This window comes from Macrotis lagotis, chromosome X (assembly GCF_037893015.1).
Source record: "Macrotis lagotis isolate mMagLag1 chromosome X, bilby.v1.9.chrom.fasta, whole genome shotgun sequence".
NCBI classification, from domain to species: Eukaryota; Metazoa; Chordata; class Mammalia; order Peramelemorphia; family Peramelidae; genus Macrotis; species Macrotis lagotis.
In genome coordinates this window covers 187,025,339-187,046,761 of record NC_133666.1, presented here as the reverse complement: position 1 = coordinate 187,046,761, position 21,423 = coordinate 187,025,339, and the positions used below count along the sequence as shown (strand labels likewise).

The window sequence follows — 21,423 nt, the reverse complement described above, 5'->3', positions numbered from 1 at the left end:
TCAGACTATCTCACTACATTTTAGCAAGGTATTAGAAATATTATCCACCAGAGGTTCCATTTTTTCTCTTCTAATTCATTTCATTTTTATTCTTCCTCTCAAACAGAATGGAAGCAGGTATTGAAATAATACCTTTGACTTTTCAGCATCGTGGTACAATGTGGAGAGTGCTAAAACTGGAGTCAGGTCCTGGGTTCAAATCCCACTCTCATATTCTATGTTCCCTTGGACAATTCACTTAATCTTATTAAATTCTTTAACTGGAAAATGAGTGGGTTGCATCAGATGACCCATAAGGTCCTTTCCTTTTCTAACAGATCTCTAGTTGTAACATCTTTTTCTCGACACAAATATTCAAATAAGTTTATTTTTAAAAAAATCTTAATTTGCTTCCCTGTCATTTCCTGTCCATGCTGCCAAAATGACAGCCAACCTCCTTAACCTGCTCTCATTGTAATCACCTGGAGTCTGACTCTGTGTCCCAGGCCTCCTCAATCACTTCAAGGTCATTTCCAAAGCATGTGCACTAGAATAAACAATTCTTCTCCCCCTACTTTTTCTAATCTCCTTTATGTACTGCTGCCTTCTTCCCTTAGACCAGAAGTTCCTTGAGGGCAGGAACTGTCTTGCTAATTTGTATTTGTATAACCTAGCTCATAACACAGAGCCTTGCTTATGCAAACCCTTAAGAAATGGTTTATCCTTCACCTGTTATTTTTATTTTTATTTTTTATTTGTTTTTATATTTATATCATATATTCTTATATTTATTTATACTTTCTACATTCACTTGTTATTCTTTTACATTTGTTACATCTTTTGTCTTACATATCTCTTCATATCATATTTTCTTCTTTATATATTTTTTACCTTATACACTCTACATTTGTTATTCTTTTACATTTGTTACATCTTTTGTTTTTATATCACCTCATTTCTGAATATATCCCTTTCTCCTCCCCAACCCAGCAAGTCATCCCTTGTAACAAAGAATTCTGTTTTAAAAAAGATTTTTTTAAAAGCAGTTCTGCAAGTCAAAGGATATGATGAAGCAGTTTTCAGAAGATGAAATCAAAGACAATCAACAAATCAATGCTGTCTGACAGTCTATGCAATTTTCCACACCCAATAGTTTCCTGCCTTTGCAAAGAGGAAAAGGAGGTTCATTTTCTCAACTTTTCTTGGGGCCAAGCACAAAGAAGATTTAAAGAGTGAGAAGCTGAAATAATTGCCCAAATGGATAGTGAAAAAAGATAGTGTTTTGCAAAGTCTGGATGCTATTAAGCAGCATATCGATTGTTTTGATGAACAAATCAGGGGGCAAGTTACAGCAGGGCATTAGGATTTCAGAGCCAGCACAACAACAAAATGTTTCATCACTTAATTTCCTCTTGGGATGAGAATTTCTGATGGGCTCTGCTTTTAAATTTATTCCATTTTTGTTCTTAATAAAGTCTATGGAATGTTTTCTAGTAAACAAAAGGTCAATTTTTAGATTATTTATATATTTCTTTATTTTAGTTGTTATCCCTGAGGAGCAAAATATAGTGCTATCCATATGAATAAAGAGAGCAATTATTTTCCCCTTTTCTGTGTTTTTTGTTTTAGGCTTTTGCAAGGCAAATGGGGTTAAGTGGCTTGCCCAAGGCCACACAGCTAGGTAATTATTAAATGTCTGAGATCGGATTTGAACCCAGGTACTCCTGACTCCAGGGCCAGTAATTTATCCACTGTGCCACCTAGCCACCCCTTCTGTGTTTTTTAAAACTACATTCTTGTTAATGCCAATTGTGAAGTCAAAAGATCACAAGATCTCACCATTCAAAAGGATCCTAGAGGCAATCTATTCAAAGCCATACTTTAAAAAAAAATGAGTTCCCTGTATAAGTGTACCTGGGAAATAAGTCACACAGCTTTTGCTTAAAAGACCTGCAGGAAAGCTATTTGGAATTATGCATATAAAGTGTTCGTATCCTTTGATTCAGAGATTCCATTATTAAAGATATACCCTCAGAAGCTCATCAGTCAAAAAAAAAGACTTCCTGTAACCAAAATGATAGCAAAGAACTAGGGGAGAAAGTGAATGCCCATTGAGTGGGACATAATTAAACAAACTTTGGCAAATGAATGTAAAAGAATTTGCTTAGTGGTAAGAAATGATGAGTGTGACAAATATGAGAAGTATGGAAAGACTTAACATGAACTGATGCAAAGTAAGGTAAGGGAACAATTGGAAAAAACATAAATGGAAAGAAAAAATAGAATGTAGCAAAATTATAAAGACCAACCTCTGCCTTAAAGAAGAGAAATGAGAAGACAACTCCCTTACAAAGAGTGGGGTCCACAGATATGGAACACTACATATAATGTCAAACTTTCTTGTTAATCATTTTTATTAAAACTTTTCTTTTTCTTTCTTTTAAAAAAATCTTTGTTATAAGGTTATTTGGGGGAATTAATTTTTTTTTTAATTAAGGCAATGGGGTTAAGTGACTTGCCCAAGGTTACACAGCTAGACAATTAAGTATTTGAGGTCATATTTAAACTCTGGTCCTCCTGACTCCAGGGCCAGTGCCCTATCCTCTACACCACCTAGCTGCCCCTTTGGGGATTCTTTTTTTCTGCCAAGGGCCATTGGATATTTATTGCATCATTAGCAGGTCATACAAAATTATCAACTTGAAATTAACCTGCTATCTTTGGTCAAACATCTAATTAATTAACTTCTAAAAAGCTTCTAGATTTAATGAACTTTGAATCTTGTCTGCAGTTGCTGTGGCAGTGCCAGACCAAATGATTTTGAGGGCTTTATACTGCCTGTGGGTCAGACTTTCCCAATATGTCTAGGAGATGATTACTTTGTTAAAAGGGATTCTCCTTTTTGGGACATGAAAGATCCAAGGGGAAAATTTTTTTTTAAAAAAAGACTTCCAGCAAAGAAGAAACCTCCACCTTTGAAGATAGTTCATACTGTTAGTGAAGATCTAATTATTAGCAAGTTTTTCCTTGTAATGTAAAAATCTACATCTGTCTTTTAACAACTTCTCTTTGTTCTTGGTTCTATCCTCTGGGACCAAGTGTCATTCTAATCTATAGCTCTTCAAAGGCTTGAAGACCATGATCATAAAGCCCTAAGTCTTCTCTAGTTCTTTGATCCCCAGTTCCTTCAATTTATTCTCTTATGCAAGGCAATAATCCAGTTATCAGAGAGAATTTCCTCCTCTGGACATTCTCTTGATTATTAGTCTTCTTGATAAAATGCAGAATTCCCAAATGGAGCACAGCAATCACTCTTTTACTCCATCATGATATTCTTCTTAATAAAGCTGTGAAAATTATATTAATAGTTTTCTTAGTTGTCACACCACACTATAAACTCATATATTTCCTTTTCTTCCTAATTGCTAGTACCCTCCATCCCTAATTCTTTCATTTATTTATATTTATTCTTTATAAATGTGTAAACATATGAATAACACATATATACTCAAATGTGTGTGTATTCATAGATGTGTATTGTATAGAAAGATAAACAGATGGATAGATAGTTGGATAGAGAGTACTTGCTATCCTCTCCATTAGAATGGAGAGCTTCTATTAAGGAGGGATTATTTCATTATTTTCTAAGGAAAGACATTCCATGACTTCCATCACAGTTCACCTTTCAGTAAATGAAATCACAGCCTGTCCAGAATGTACTCAGTGAAAGAAAAGGAGTTTTCCTCCCTACCTCAATTGATTTAGGGACAGAATGATCCAATTGGTCAACAAATCAATCAATCAATTTTGACCCAGATAACAAAATCTGTATTCACAAATATAAATTTGTTAAGAAATTTTCCTAAAACTCCATAAGAATGTGTGATTAAGCCCTTCGTTAATTTGAAAAGACTATAGGATCTTGGACATTAGATGGAGATAACACCCCACAGGAAATATTTCATAATTAGTTGAGAAAAAAATCAGATATGCCCCTTGGGTCCATGGTTAAAAACAAATCATTTGACTGCTGAGAGTTCCAGGTTTAGGAACATGTTGCAGAGGAAAATCTTTTTACCTGTCCTAGAATGGGGAAAAGAATGACCATCCCTCTTCTTTCACCCTCTCCCCACCCCCATGTTAATAGAACCACTGGATCAGTCAGTAGTTCTTTGGATTTTCCCATCATGCTCCCAGGAACCTCACAAATGGAAAAGTTCACTACCCAGCAGGAACCAATCAGCCTTGATATTCTTCTATTTGGAGGGTAGAGTTATGAGTTTCAAAATCTACATTTAAGAAAGGGATCCAAACTAGCCATCTCTTTCCCACCTGGCTCTATATTCTTTTGGATTTCTCCATGATGTTCCATGGCATGATTCCTTCCCCAACTCAGTTTTTCAGTTTTCTTTTGTAGATGCATTGCAGGCAGGGGCAGTCTATCCCTACAACTTACCACTGTGCTTAATAAATGTTTATTGATTGACCGTAACCAAGATATGACTGAGAACAGAGATATGTTTGATGTAGGAGTAGGCAGTGTCAGGGTCTGTGGCCTCTTTGTGGATGACTCAAGCCTAGCCAGGTGATCCCACCCAGCAAAGGCTATATTACCCTTTGCCATGTGGATTTTCTACACATATTCTACCTTGTTGACAATATACTTTAAATATGAACCAACTTTTCCTGTCGGTGCCGTGAATATTTTGAGAGAGTGCTGGAAGATTTGGGTTGGGGGGCTGGCAGAAGCTTCTTGCTATTGTTACTGTTTGTTCTTTATTCTCAAAGAAGACCATGATATCAGGGAGGTGATGTCACAGCAAGCACATGAATTGGATTTCACTGAGGCTGTGCTAAGTCACCAGCCTCACTTTCTCCCAGAGCCACACGGGTCCAGGGCCCAGATATGAATTAGGAAGGCTGAAGAGGGCCCTGGATGCCAGGTAATCAGGATTAAGTGACTTGCCCAAGGTCACACAGCTAGTAAGCGCCAAGTGTCTGAGGCCGTATTGTACTCCCGGTCCTCCGGTCTTCAAGGCCAGTATTCTAGCCACTGCGGCACCCAGTGGCCCTTTGTGGGTCGGATACTGTGCTAACCACTGGGGATGAAAAAGGGCAAAAGTATAGTTCGTGGCTTTATGGAACTCATATTCCTCAGAATGAGGAAGACAACACTGAGGGAAAAAATACCTCCACATATATAGCTATAGTTGTTTCTCTAAAAATTTATATACATACATACATACATACATATATACATACATACACACATACACACATATCCAAACATATGCATACATACATACATACATACATACACACAGTAAGTTTTCACTTTACGTGAAAAAGGAAACTGTTCTGCAGATCTCTCTGTAAAATGATTTTTACATCAGGTAAGTTTACCTTTGGAAGGAAAGGGAGGGAGGAAGGAGGAGCTGCACACTGAAGTTTCCCTGGGATTTGTTTTGGAACCTTTATATAAGTCAGAGTTGCTTAATGTGAATGTGTGTAAAGTGAGAACTCTCCTCATCTCTATATACATATATTTATTTGCAAGTTCTCTCTCTTGCTACATATAAAAAAACTAAATCTATAAATATACACACATGTAATGTGTGTCACATACACATGTTGTTAAAGGAAAGTAATAAGTGTCTAAGGTTAGATTTAAATTTAGGAAGATGAGTCTTCCTGAGTCCAGGTCCAGATTACCAGACCACCTAACTGCCCAAAAAAACCCAATGAGTATCAAATATTTCTTCAGATTTATTCAATAATTCTTGATTTAGAGAAAAAAACAAAACAACCTGCAATAAATTAATCTGATAAGGACCAATCCTGGTCTCTTCCTTCCTAATAGTTTCCAGTAGGGAATAAGAAGATTGCTCCTTACTGGAATAACGTGTTTATTTTTTTCTCTGGGATCAGAAAATCTACATTTAAACCCTACTTCCAACACTTACCACACATGTAACTCTAGACAAATCGTTTCATCTCTCTAAAACTCAGTTTTTCATTTACAAAATAGGGACAATAATACCCAAAGTTTTGTGGGGAGGAAAATATCTTATAAATCATAGAGGTCCATATAAATATTAGTTACTGGTAATGATGACAAGGACAGCTTGGTGGTACAGTGGAGCACTGGGCCTGGAGGAAGGAAGACATGAGTGCAATCATTTACTAAATTTCTCTCATCAGGAAATATATAGAAACCAATGTATCAATGAGATTTGTGACCCCAGCCTATGATTGGCATGAATGGGACAGGAACAAAGCAAAGTACATAAAAGAGCTTGTATGATAGGATTTCCACACCCTCTCTCCTCTTTCCCACCATGAGAGTGGTGTGCCATTTTGTTAAGATATCTTAATAAAAACCATTTTAATAAAAAAATTAATAAATTTCTCTTATCAACCCTTTATGGCTAGCTATACCTGTATTTCTGGACACCAACCACAATCTTGGATTGTAAGGTTCTTGACAGCAAGAACTATCTTTTGCCTCTTATTCTATCCCCAGAGCTTAGTACAGTATCTCACACATCGCAGGTACTTAATATATCAATTGATTGATTGATTCTTTTAGACCTTTAAGAATTTCATGTTCGTAAATGAAAATAACTACAATTTTGTGGTCTAGGTACAGAACTATTTAATACCACATTTTGTCAACTCTTAGCAAATGATTGAGAAAGTGTTCTCCATAATTATGTCTATCTTAAAATCTTGTATAGTTCTTAATATATGTGAGTCACACCTTTTCAGAGAAGGGCCTTTAAACTTGACCCTTGCCAAATCAAGTCAAATGCTTTCTTAAAATCAATGTACAATAAAAATAAGCTCAGTGGGATCTTATATTTTCTGTACTTCTCAGAATTTATATTCTTTGCATCCACACAGTGTAACAATACAGATAAATCAATAAGCATTTCTTAACACAGAAAGATTTATATGAATTAATGTAAAATGAAGTTAAGCAGAACCAAGAGAACTTTGTACACACACACACACACACACACACACACACAGAGTAACATAGTGTAAGGAGGATCAGCTGTGAAACTCTGACTACTCTGTTCAAGATAATGATCCATGAACTCATAAATCTGCAATTGGATGAATGTTGGAAGCTACCTTTTCAAGTAATTGGAAAAAGATAAAAATAAAAATATTTAAAAATAATGCCTAGACAATTCTTAAACATGTGATGAAAAGTTCTGTAGAGAGAATTGAGGAGCTCTGAGTGCAGATAGAAGCATACTTTATTTTTTTTTTTTTTTTTTTTGGTAAGGCAATGGAGTTAAATGATTTGCTCAAGTTCAAATGGCTAGAACCAAGTGTCTTGAGTCTGGATTTAAACACAGGCCCTCCTGGCTCCAGGGCTGGTGCCCTATCCACTGTGCCATCTAGCTGTCACCCCAGAAACACACTTTTTAAAGCTGATTTTTCTTGGGGTTTTTGTCTGTAATTTTCATTATCAACTTGACTAATTTGGAAATATATTTTTCATGACTTCACATATATTGCTTAGGGATGAAAGAGAATTTGGAACTAAAGTTTTTTTTTTTTAAATGAATGTTAGAGGGGCAGCTAGGAGTCAGGAGTACCTTAGTTCAAATTCAGCCTCAGACACATAATAATTTCCTAACTGTGTGACCTTGGGCAAAATGTTAGAAATTTACAAATAATTGGGCAATATCAACAAAATAAATTAAAATATATTAGAAAAAAATCAAAAAGTCTTCTTAAATGCCTAGCATGACAGTCAGTCAACTAGCTTTAATTAAGCATTTGTTATGTACCAGGTAGGGAAGCTAGGTGGCACAGTAGATAGAGCTCCAGGCATGGAGTTAGAAGACCTGAGTTCAAATTCAGTCTCAGACCCTTACTAGCTGTGTGATTCTGGCTGTGTGATTCTAGGTAAATCATTGCACCCTGGTTGCCTCAGTTTCCTCATTTGTAAAATGAGCTGCAGAAAAAAAGGGCAAAACATTCCTGTATCTTTGCCAAGAAAATTCCAATAGGATCATGAAGAGTCAGACATGATTGAAATGACCAAGCAACATGTTATTTGCCAGATCCTGTGTTGAGTTTGCATTAGACTTTGGAAAATCAAATGCAAAAGGGAGACAGTTCCTTTTTTTAAAGTGTTTACATTCTCCTGGATGTGATCTACTATTGAAAACATCTTATGAAAGCCATTTGACTCCTTTCACATGTCTTCAAAGTCAAATGACCTCACAACCTCTCATCTATGTGTTCAGAAGGTGCTATCTAAGATGCAACTGTCATCGACAGTGACAGAATTGTCCTTGCCAGACCCCAAAGTCTTCCTGTGCCCAGGACAACAGGCATCCCTCACATACAATTCAAAGGGATACAGAGGTACATAGAAAAAAAAATCACTCAGGAACAACAGAAAAATGCCTGCTCTTTCTGTCTCACTGTCTCTGTCTCTCTGTCTCTGTTTCTCTGTTTCTCTGTCTCGCTGTCTCTGTCTCTGTCTCTGTCTCTGTCTCTCTGGCTCTCTCTCTCTCTCTCTCTCTCTCTCTCTCTCTCACACACACACACACACACACACACACACACACACACACACACACACAAAGAGGTTTCATGTGCCTCACTTTCTCTCTTTTTTTCCAAGAGACTCCACTCTACAACACAATAGAATGGACCAACATTTCAAATATTAATTTAGAAATTCTGTCTCTTCCTGCTTTTATTTGTTCCCCCTGGGTAGCTCTAGTGTGGGAGAATTCCCAGGGCTATTGCTCTTAACTATTGTTTAAATCCATTCCAGCCAGTACTATGACTTTCTTAAACCAATAATAGTTTATTATTACTTAGCACAGAACCTTACCCATAACAATTGAATTAAATAGAGAATTCTTATTTTAAAAAGAAGAGAAAACAACAATAATAGTCATAATAACTAACATTTATATAGGTCCAACTGTGAACCAGGTACCATTTTTACAATTATTTTATTTGATCCTTACAACACCCCTGGAATGTAGGTGCTGATATTATCCCAATTTTACAGTTGAGGAAACTGAGACAGAGATTAAGTGAGTTGCCCAGGGTCACCCAGGTAGTATCTGAAGTGGATTTGAATTCAAGTCTTCCTAACTCTAGCCTGGCATACTCTTTACCATGCCAGAGACAGAAGAGTCAGAAGTTAACATTATCTTAGTCTTTTTTTTTTGTTTGTTTTGTAAAAACACAGTTTGTAATCATAATTCTTTCATAATATTCTTGTTTTTGAGGATTTTGATCACCCCATCCCTGAATGCCTTTAAAATTATGAACTGTTCAGTATGGATTTCTTTTATGTCTATGGCTAATCCAAGTTGCTGTCTTTATCTTTGTAAAGATAAAGGGAGGGTGAGGGAGAGGCAGCCCACTATTCTTTGCTATATGTGGAGGGGAACATAACTCCTGATGGACAGAAAAAAGGCTGAGCTTAGCCTTCAGATCAGGGATCTTAGTAAGAGACATTCTGCAGTTGGTTCCAGAGAAACTTGGTCTTGGGTTTCTCTGCAAAAAACACTCTCCTCAATATTTTTCTTGACTTATCTCTCAATGAAGCTATGAAAATTATTTTAGCTTCCTTAGATGCCATGCCAAACTATGGACTCATAATTTAGCTTTTCCTGTTCTTCTCAATTGCTAACATCCTTCATCCCTAATTCTCTTTCATTTATTTATATTTATTCTGAATATATGCATACATGCAAATGTATATATGCATATGCATATGAATACATGCACAAGTGTATACTTATTACAGATTCATGTATATGTCTATGGTCACACATATTTGTGTATTTGTACATAGATACATGCTTATGTATGTGTGCAAAAAGATTAGTGTGTGTGGATAGATAAATAAATAGCTAGATGGATAGATAGTACTTTTTATTCCCTCCATTAGAATTCCTATTGAAGGGGCAGCTAGGTGGTACAGTGGATAAAGCACCGGCCCTGGAGTCAGGAGTACCTGGGTTCAAATCCGGTCTCAGACAGTTAATAATTACCTAGCTGTGTGGCCTTGGGCAAGCCACTTAACCCCATTTGCCTTGCAAAAAAAAAAACCCTAAAAAAAAGAATTCCTATTGAAGAGGGATTATTTCATTTTTTTTAAGGAAAGACATTCCATGACTCCCATCACAATTCCCACTTCAATAAATGAAGTCACAGCCTGTCCAGATGTAATATAATATGTCCTCTCCACGAACTTCTCTCCAAAATTGTCTGAAACCAACTTTTGTAAGTCAATTATTCAGATATGCAGCACTAAACTATCTCTGTATTCTGTTCACCATTCAGCAGTCATATCTCCCTCCACGTGAAGAATAGAAGCTCTTGACTGCCCTTCTCCTATATTTTGATAGAGTGGGATTCTGGATTACATTCATATATTATTACAGCAAGTGCTAAAGTCTAGGCATATTAATTTCCCTTTTGTTGTTGATGAGATAACAATAAAACCTACTCCAAAAACGGTAGCAGAGTTCCTTTTTGTAGTGGCAAAGAATGAAAAACTTGAGGGGATGCCTTTCAATTAAGGAATGACTGAACAAGTTATGGTGTATGAATATGATGAATATTATTGTTCTACAAGAAATGATGAAGGGGAGAAATCTGAGAAGATTTGTATGAATAGGAAGTGAGCAGAATCAGGAAAACTATTCCTATAAAAACAGCAATATTGTGAAAGTGAAAACTTTGAAAGACTGAGGAACTCTGATCAACCCAATGACTGACTACAATTTCCAAGGACAAATGATGAAGCATGGTATCCATTCCCTGTTAGAGAGGTGATGGAGGACTTCCGACCATAAGGGCAGAGAGAAGCCAGGCACTGTGCTAAGGTCTCCTGGCTTTCCCTCGGAACTAACATGAATCATGTCTCTTAATAGAATTTTAACATGAAGAGATACAAAGAACCTTATTGCAATAGGGGGAAGAAGTGAGAAGATAAGAACAGCCTGAATCTTACTCTCATCAAATTTGGCTCAAAGTTAACATACACACACTCATTTAAGTTAAGAAACTTATCTTAACTTTCAAGTATTAAAAGGGGAAAGGGGGAGGGTGAAGGAAAAAAGGAACTAACAGAAGGAAGGGAAGGAAGAAGGGGCAAAGGGAAAGGGGAAAGAAAGGAGGGGGATTGGATATTAAGGGGGTAAATACACTGAAGGTGGTGGTATTCAGAAGCAAAATACTGGGGAATATGGATAAAGTGAAAAAAGGGGGAAAATACAAACAGAGGGAAGTAAGCATGGATGGCAATAAAGAATTAGTAATTATAACTTTGATTGTGAATGGGATGAACTCTCCCATAAAAATGTAAGCAAATAGCAGGGTAGATTAAAAACCAGAATCCTACAATATGCTGCTTACAAGGAACTCATTTGAAGCAGAGAGATACATGTAGAGTAAAGGTAAAAGGTTGGAGCAGAATATATTTTGCTTCAGCTGAAGTGAAAAAGGCAGGGCTAGTAATCTTTATCTCAGACAAAACAGTTTCAAAAATAGATCTCATTAAAACAGATAAGGAAGGAAACTATATCTTCCTAAAAGGTACCATAGACAGTGAAGCAATTTCAATACTAAATATGTATGCACCAAGTGGTATAGCATCCAGATTCTTAGAAGAGAAGCTGAATGAGTTACAGGAAGACATAAACAGCAAAACTATTGGTGGGAGACCTCAACCTCCCTCTCTCAGATTTAGATAAATCTAACCATAAAATAAACAAGAAGAAGTTAAGGAGGTAAATAGAATGTTAGAAAACTTAGATATGATAGACCTCTGGAGAAAATTGCATGGGGATATAAAGGAATATACTTTTTCTCTGCAGTACATGGCATCTACACAAAAATTGACCATGTACTAAAGGACATAAAAAACCTTATAATCAAATGCAAAAAGGCAGAAATAGTGAATACTTCCTCAGATCATAATGCAATACAAATCACATGCAATAATGGGCCATGGAGAGATAGACCTAAAACTCATTGAAAACTAAATAACCTCATTTTGAAGAATGAATGGATCAAACAACAAATTATTGATGAATTAATGATTTCATCCTAGATAATGGCAATTTCAAGACAACATACTGAAACTTATGGGATATAGCCAAGGCAGTTATCAGGGGATATATCAGGGGATATCTTTAAATGCTTACTTGACTAAATTAGAGAAAGAGGAAATAAATGAACTAAATATACAATTAAAAAAATTAGAGAAAGAACAAATTAAAGACCCCAATTAAATAGCAAATTAGAACTTCTAAAAATTAAAGAAGAAATTAATAAAATCAAAAGCAAGAAAATTTTTGAATTAAATAAAACCAAGAGTTGCTTAAATGAAAAAAATCAATAAAATTGATAAACTTCTGGTTAATTTGATTAAAAAAAAGAAAGAAGAAAACCAAATTGCTAGTATCATAAGTGAAAAAGTTGAATTCACCAATGAGGAGGAAATTAAAGTAATAATTCAGAATTATTTTGCCCAACTGTATGCCAATAAATTTGATAATCTAAGTGAAATAGATGGATATTTACAAAAATATAAGTTGTCCAAGTTAAATGAAGAGGAAATTAAATATCTAAATAATTCTATCTCAGAAAAAAAGATATTCAACAAGCCATTCATTATTGAACTCCATAAGAAAAAAATCTCCAGGACCAGATGGATTCACAAGTGAATTCTGTCAAATATTTAAGGAAGAATTGGTTCCAATTCTATATAAACTCTTTGGAAAAATGGGTGAAGATGGAACTCTGCCTAACTCCTTCTATGATACCAATTGGTGGTGAAGAGTCAAAACAGAGAAAGAAAATTATAGTCCTATCCCCCTAATGAATATAGATGCAAAATCTGAAAAATCTTAGCAAAGAGATTACAGCAAGATATCATTAGGATAATACACTATGACCAAGTAGGATTTATCCCAGGAATGCAAGGTTGGTTCAATATTAGAAAAACTGTTAGTAGAGAGGTGATGGACCAGAGTACAGATCATAATGTCCCAATACTTAAGTTATTAAAGCTTTTCTGGGGACATAACCAATGAAGAAATTTATTCTGCCTGACTTTGTGTGTTTTTAAACATGACTTTTTTTTGGGGGAGGGAGTTAGTTTGATTTTGCTTTCACAATGGGCAGGAGGGATAGAAGGCAGATCTTCATGAAGATAAAATTTCATTTTAGAAATAAATAAGAAATAGTGGCCAATCCATACTATTTCCATGCTTGCATTCTCTTTATTTCTTTTGTTCCATGTCTATAATATTATAAAAGAAAAATTTTACATATAGCAACAAAGATTGCAGCATCTATCTTATTTAAATACTCTGATTTCAAGCAGCTTATTTTTTTTTAAAGGTTTTTGCAAGGCAAATGGGGTTGTGGTCTGCCCAAAGTCACACAGCTAGGTAATTATTAAGTGTCTAAGACCAGATTTGAACCTAGGTACTCCTGACTCCAGGGCCGGTGCTTCATCCACTGAACCACCTAGCCACCCCTCAAGCAGCTTCTTTTAAGGTTTTGTGAAACATTTGTTTTGACCTTGATTCATGAGATCATATACAACCAGAAGGGTCTTTAGAGACCATTTGGGGCCAGTTCAGTGCCCTCATTTCACAGTAAGTGTCAGAGTCAGGATTTAAACCCTGGTCTTCCTGACTACAAGTCCAGTGAAACTTTCATTACAGCCTCCCTTCCTCAGTGGCAGTGACCCTTTCTATTCCTTGGGTCAACATGGCTCCTTTTGCTGTTCTCCCTCCCCCCCCCCCCCCCCCCCCCCCCGCCCCGGGGACAATATAGTCATCATAGAGAGAAGTAGTGGCAGTCCCTTTGCTATTCCATCTCTAGGCTCATATCATTCTTGAGTTCTAGGGTCTGGAAGTTACATGCATTTGTTAAACATAAACTTCTCCCCATGGCATCTATGGTCAAATTCAGTCTCCTTTGCTCTTCTGGGAAAAACTTTTGTGCTACATTCATTTATCAAGGCACCTTATATTTTTATTTAAAAACATAAATTCCAAATATTTCCAATTTATTTTTCAGGACAATGGAAACCAATACACTCTGCTGGATAAGAAATTTTCCTAAGTTCCTCTGATGTTTTTCCTTATCTTTCTTTCTTTTTTTTTTTGCAAGGCAAATGGGGTTAAGTGGCTTGCCCAAGGCCACACAGCTAGGTAATTATTAAGTGTCTAAAACCGGATTTGAACCCAGATACTCCTGACTCCAAGGCCGGTGCTTTATCCACTACATCACCTAGCTGCCCCTTTTTCTTATCTTTCAAAGAAGACCATTATATCAGGGAGGTGATGCCTTGACAAGTGAATTGGACTTGAATGAGGGCCTTGGCAAAGATATTGGAGTGGTTTGCCATTTCCTTCTCTAGCTCATTTTACAAAAAAGAAAACTGAAGCAGTTAGGGTGAAGTGACTTGCCCAGGATCACAAACTAGCAAGTGTCTGAGGCTAGATTTGAGTTCAAGTTTTCCTGACTCCAGACCCTGCACTTTATCCACTGAACCACCTAGTTGGCTTTCTAAGAGTTGCCTTTTTCTAAGAAAGAGGGAAGAGGAAAAACCATGTAAAGGAAGTAAGAACAAAAAGCAGGAGAGGGAAGGATGAGATGAGGTGGAGGGCTGTTATTATTGTCACTATTATCAAATCTCAGGTTCTCCGTACCAGAGAAAGTAAAAGCAGAAATATTAAGGAGGCAGGGGCACAACTCTACTTGATCCATATATATATATATATAAGAATATCCTCTAGGATCTCATAACAGCTGCACCTCGAAGCTGAAATAGAGGAATAAGAGAATGGAAAAGCTAAATCCATGTCACTAAGAAGTTGGGGCAGAGATGTAGTGATATCACCAGAGTTGGACTCCAGGACCAAGAAGCCTGTCCAGGCAGATTTTGAATCTTTACTGGAAGGGACATATCTAAGAAGGGAGATTTGACTTCCCTTCTTCCTTTTCCATTTCTGGAATAGCATATACTTGCTTTGAGACTGGAATTACAAAAGTCTATTTAAATTCTTATCTAACTTGTCTTTTAAGCCTGTGTATTAAGATAAATCGGTGCCTAACCCATTCATTAACCATTTCTGACCTATATTGTACTAAAGTCTATTTAGATTCTTATCTAACTTGTCTTTTAAACTGATATTAAGATAATCCCCCTTCATTAACCATTTCTGGCCTGTATTGTCTTTCATTGCTAAAAGTCATCTGAGGGTGATGAGTGGCTAGGAGTGAGAAATGGATCTTGTTCCAGCACCTCGGGGGCTCAGAGCTGTGCAGGAGAGATGTGGACACTTTAGTGACTCATTTTGTAGCTTCCCAAAAGCAGGGAGCATTGTGGATCTGGGCCGGTCTAGGCAAATACACACCAAGCTTCAAAGTCTTGGAAGGTGGGAGGTAGGGATAAGGAAGAGACCTGGATTGTGAATAAATTGGAAACTATAATTTCTGAGGAAAATGCCTCTGGCATTGACCAAGAGAAAGCTGAGAGCATAGAGCAGTAGCAAATAAAACTAGAAGGGAGGAGCTAGACAAGACAGACACTGCCAACATGCTGCCAGAGAAAATAGAAAAAACAAAACAATCTTCCTGTTAACTTCCATGAGGCAATTGGGTGGTACAGTGGATACAGCCTGAAGACAGGTCTGAGTTCAAATGTGGCCTCAGACACTTATTAGCTGTATGATTCTAGACAAGTCACTTAACCCTGTTTGCTTTAGGTCCTCAGCTGTAAAATAAACTGGAAAAAGAAAATGGAACACCACCTCAGTATCTTTGCTAGATGGGGTCACAAAGTTGAATGTGATTGAACAACACATTGCTTCCATATCCCTCCCTGATTTATTTTGCCTCTTTGTGAGCTTCTATGGAGCAATGTGATGAGCAATGTGGAAGGCCATAGACTTTGGGCAAAACTTAGACATTTGATTATTTTTTGATTGAGCACTTGGGATGATGGCCTGAGGTATTGCCATCTGGTGGCCAGTTTACATATTGCATTTCCCACTGTTTATCAGTGAATCAATCCCACTATAGGCTGCTAGGTTGCCCAGTGGACAGAGCCTTGATCTTGGAGTCAGAAAGCTGGGAGTTCTAATTCAGCCTCAGATACTTGCCACTTACTAGCCATGTGACCTTGGACAAGTCACTTAACCCTCACTGCCTCAAATGCAGAGCCATTTCCAATCATCCTGTTTCATATCTGGTCACTGGACTTGGAGGAGGAGAAAGTAAGGCTGGTGACTTAGCACAGCACCCCCCTCACTCAAATCCAATTCATGTGCTTGTCATGGCATCAACCTCCCTGATATCATGGTCTTCTTTGAGAATAAAGAACAGGGACGGCTAGGTGGTGCAGTGGATAGAGCACACATCCTGGAGTCAGGAGGACCTGAGTTCAAATTTCACCTCAGACACTTAATGATTCCCTAGCTGTGTGACCTTGGGCAAGTCACCAAGAAAAAGAAGAATGGCAATGCTATTTTTTTTACATTTTTAAATACAATAAAACTTTATTTTAGATGTAAAAGCTGTTCCTAGCAAAGAGATGTACACAAATGCAGAAAGCCCAGGAATAAGCCAGGTTTAAATGGATCTAACCTTGGCAGAACTGCTTCACTCTACAACACCCATCATACATTTAAGGTCCATAGTATAGTCAGCATTTTTCAAATACTAGGCATGAGTTGATTCTAGTCTGGGATATCTTTCTCAATATTATGGATAAACAACATATGGTAAGATCATAAGATTTGGAACTTGAAGGGACATTTGAAATCTTCTAGAACAATTTCTCTCCTTTTACAGATGAGGAAAGTGAAGCCCAGGGAGGTCAAGTGTCTAACATAGTCTGTCAATGAACATTTATTAAATATCAACTCTGGGTCAGACATCATGCAAAGCATCAGAGTTACAAAAAGTGGCCAAAAACAGTCTCTGCCCTTAAGGAGCTTACAATGGAACCAGATCTTCCCATTCCAGAGTCAATGTTCATTCTAACAGTACTACCTCCTTCTATAAATATAAATGAATTGAAAAAGTTTTTTTTCTTTTCTATAACATCCTTAAAAATAGAGCTAGTAGTAGAATATGTGTGTTAAAGGAAATAGGAAGGAAAGAAACAGGCATTATGTAACAGGCACTACTTTATAAATATTATCTCATTGGATCCTCATAACAAACTTGGCTGCTATGATAGCCCCCTCCAAAATCACCTCCCAAATATGATAGTAATTCATAGTTTTATCTGTAGTTTAATAATTGTGATTTTTTTACCAATTCCATCAACATTGAATTTTACCATTTTAAGACATTCTTGTCAGTATAATCAATATAATTTAGTACCTCCGTATTATTTTAATTTACATTTCTTTGATCATCAGAGAGTTGAACATTTTTTTTGTTGCAGTTCAGTTGTCTTTTGAGTCATTTTCAACACTTCATATCACCTATTTAGGGTATTCTGGGCAAAGATACTTAAGTGGTTTTCTATTTCTTCTCCAGCTCATTTTACAAATGAGGAAGCAGAGGCAAACAGGGTTAAGTGACTTGCTCAGGGACTGAGGATGGATTTGAACTCAGGAAGATGACTCTGACTCCACTCTATCTACTTCACCACCCAGCTTCCCCTTGAACAATTTTAGATTATTATTAATAATGTCTGTTTCCTTTTTTTTTTCATGGGCTGCCTTTTCATATTCTTTGATCAAATGGGAACAGAGTAAATTTTTTAATTTATCTTTTTTGTAAACTGGACCAGTGATTTTATGGAATAAGAAATACTTGATGAGTATTGTTTACTTAACAGTAAAGCTTTCAGTAATCTTACAGAATTATTAATGGTATTAAGAGATTAAGTAGGTAATTTGCCTAGCATCACACTGTATATGTCAGATTTGAACCTAGGTCTTTTTGAATCTGAGACTCAATCTATATTCACTATACTATCTGTCTTTTGCCATATTTTGGGCAAATATTTTTAAAGATAGTTTTTTCCTATGATTCTTTTTTTATTTCTTTTTACAAAATGAATTGGCCTTGCTGTGAATTGTTTTGATTTTTAAATGTCTATTGTCTGCTATGATTATCTTCTATTTGTTCAGTGAAAAATAATTTTCCTTTCCACAACTGTGTTATGTCACTCAATTTTCTTCTATTTTAAATTTAAAAAAATTAGATTGTTGCTCCACTTGGAATTTATTGTCACATATAAGTTTTAAAAAATAAGTGTGTGGTACAGCTCAGTGGGTAGAGCTCAGTGGATAGTGGATAGAGGACCTCCTGAGTTCAAATCTGCCCTCAGACATTTAATAATGACTTGGCTATGTGACCTTGGACAAGTCACTTAACCCCCCCCAAAATAAGTGTGCTTTAATCAAAGGTCTTTTCTGCTTTAATTGATAAAATTATATATTATTTTATGGATTTTCTAATATATAATAATTATATTAAATGTTTCCCTGGTATCAAACTATCCTTGAATTCCTGGTATAAAACTTATTCAATTAAAATGACCAGTTTTTAAAAATATTATTACATCTCACCAGTATTTTACACTGATACTAATTAATACAGGAAGGAAGAGATGGCATTTTTATAAAATTTAGAAATAGCATGAAATTAAGAGACTGAGTTAAGAGAAATATAAAAAAAAGATGTCTGTCAGGTGCAATGATGGGCCAAGTCTAGTGTTCTACAGTGGAAAGATCTCTCAATTTGGAGTCAAAGGAATTGAGTTCACATTTTGCATTTGTCATCAACTGTTTGACTCTGAGAATGTCACAACCTCCTCAGGTCTCACTTTCCTCACTGTTGGATTAGATGGCTTCAAAGATCCCTTCTACATCTAAATCTATGGGTCTATCCAAAGAACTGCTACTGATCCCAGCAGACAGGGACACCACACTTATCTTCTAAGGAGCCCATCTGCTGTAGACCCATGAGACCTTCCTGGGGGAGGTTGGCTCATTCCATTTTCCACCTTGAAACTCTAAGAGTTAGGGGCGGCTAGATGGCGTAGTGGATAAAGCACCGACCTTGGAGTCAGGAGTACCTGGGTTCAAATCCAGTCTCAGACACTTAATAATTACCTAGCTGTGTGGCTTTGGGCAAGCCACTTAACCCCATTTGCCTTGCAAAAACCTAAAAAAAAAAAAGGAACTCTAAGAGTTAAAATTGCTTAAGATTTGGGTCATGACTGATGTCTAGACCCTCTCCAAAGGTGGAAATAGAAAAATAATCAGGAGATGAATGCTGAGTTACTACACCTGGTCGGCAAGCATCAGGAAAGGGTAGATTTATATAATCCATTCCTCCAATTTCACTCTGATCCTGAGATGAAGTTTAATAATAGGGATAAATATAAAATTCTATACTTGTGGTCAAAAATCAATTTCACAGGTAGGAATTGGAAGAGATGTGTCTGGACAGTAGCTCATTTGAAAAATATCTAAATGTTTTAGTGGGTTGTGAGATCATTATAAATAAGTAGTATGGTAAAGCAGGCATTTTCTCTGGTTGTCTGGACATTCTCACTGACTGTTCCCCCATTGAAATGCTCTCATTCCTCATTTCCTCCTGCTGGCTTCTTAGGCTTCTTTCAAATCTCCTATTACTGCCTACTAAGATCCTTTGCCTCATTTAAATCCAATTCACTTGCAGGTCAAGACATCACTCTCCTGATGTCATTGGTCTTTTTTGAGCATGAAGCCTTCAAAAGGGTAGATCAAACATACACCTTCAGGAAGCCTACTTGGATCCCAGTGAAGGGAAAATTTATTCTCCCTCCTCTGAACTTCTAAAGTTTTATTTTTTTCTGTAGTTGTTGTTTGTCCTTCATCCTTTTTTTTTTTGGTTTTGTTTTGTTTTGTTTTGTTTTGCTAAGCAATAGGGTTAAGTGACTTGCCCAAGGTCACACAGCTGGGTAATTATTAAGTGTCTGAGGTCAAATTTGAACTCAGGTCCTCTTGATTCCAGGGCTGGTGCTCTATCTACTGAGCAACCTAGCTGCCCTATCTCGGTAGTTGGGGAAGTAGGGACAGCTAGGTGGGAACAGTGAATAGAGTAGAAAAACAATAGCTTGGAATTAGAAAGACTCATCTTCTTGAGTTAAATCTGACCTTAGACACTACCTGTGTGACCCTGGGCAAGTCACTCAACTCTCTTACTACAGTTACAGAAACTTACAGTTTCCTGTTAAATGAGCTGCAGAAGAAAATGGCAAACTACTCCAATATCTCTGCCAAGAAAACACTAAATGGGGTAACTAAGAGTCAGACCCACTGAAACAACTGAATAACAGTGGGGGAAGGAAGTTGATCAAGAGATTGCTGATCAATTGATTTCCCCCCTTCCAACTGATGAAATTACTGAATATAAGAGACAGATAAAGACAATTAAGTGTTAAGAGATTAATTGAAGTGCAAATAGTATCTACTCTTAAAGAAACCCTTTTATATGGTACTTACAAGTCCTTTAATCCTTCTCTCCTTATTACTGTAGAGGACAGCACCATTCTCCCAGTCCCAAAGGCTCCAACCTTAGGAGTCATCCTGGTCTCTCTCTATCTCATGCTTCCCATATCCAAGCTATTGCCAAACTTTGTTGTTTTTACCTTCGCAACTATCTAATCTGATATTCTTTAATTTGGAATTAATATTTCTGATCTATATATATTTCCAGATAAAAAAAATTAGTTTCTTATCCCTTAATTAATAGTTATAAAATTTAGTGTATAAAAATGTCAGTCTGCTATGTAAATCCTGTCTCCTACATCTTAATTGTTGACCTGGCCTGTGTGAATACTCCCTGGTCACTCAGTGATAGCACCAATAAATTCCTTCACCTACATCAACAAACCACAAGATAAGAGACATCTTGGATGAGGATAGGAAATCCTATGGCTATTTGTAAACATTTATTCTCCAAGAATCTCTAAGTGAGATTCTTGTCTAAAGGAAATTGAAGCAAATATTATAGGATATGAGAGGATCATATTTAAAGCCATGTCATTTATGTGAAATCTCATTGGTTACTTAACTCAGTTTTATGATTCTTTGTCCTTTTTGTATAAAATGTTCTTAGAATTTTGTATCAGAGTTGGCATTCTTACCCATGGTACGATCCTAGAGAATAAAACTTCATTTATTAAAAAAAAAAACTTTATTTCATTTTTTAGCCTAAGAAAATTATGGTTAACACAATATATACTCCCTTCTCTCCTCTGATCCAACCCCATTCTATTGAAGGCTTTTATCCTCTTACACAGTAGTCTACTGGAGGCTCTTCCTGCCTCAAATCTGTCATCACTCTAATCTATCTCCCTTCAACCAATAAAGTGATTTTCCTAAAGTGCAGTTATGATAATATCATCTTACCTAC

General features: G+C 36.5%; 1 protein-coding gene across 4 annotated transcripts in view; it reads right to left on the bottom strand.

Annotated features, from left to right (window-relative positions):
* FRMPD1 (FERM and PDZ domain containing 1) overlaps positions 1-21,423 on the bottom strand; it is a 263,914-nt gene that overhangs the window by 198,448 nt on the left and 44,043 nt on the right. The window lies entirely within an intron of this gene.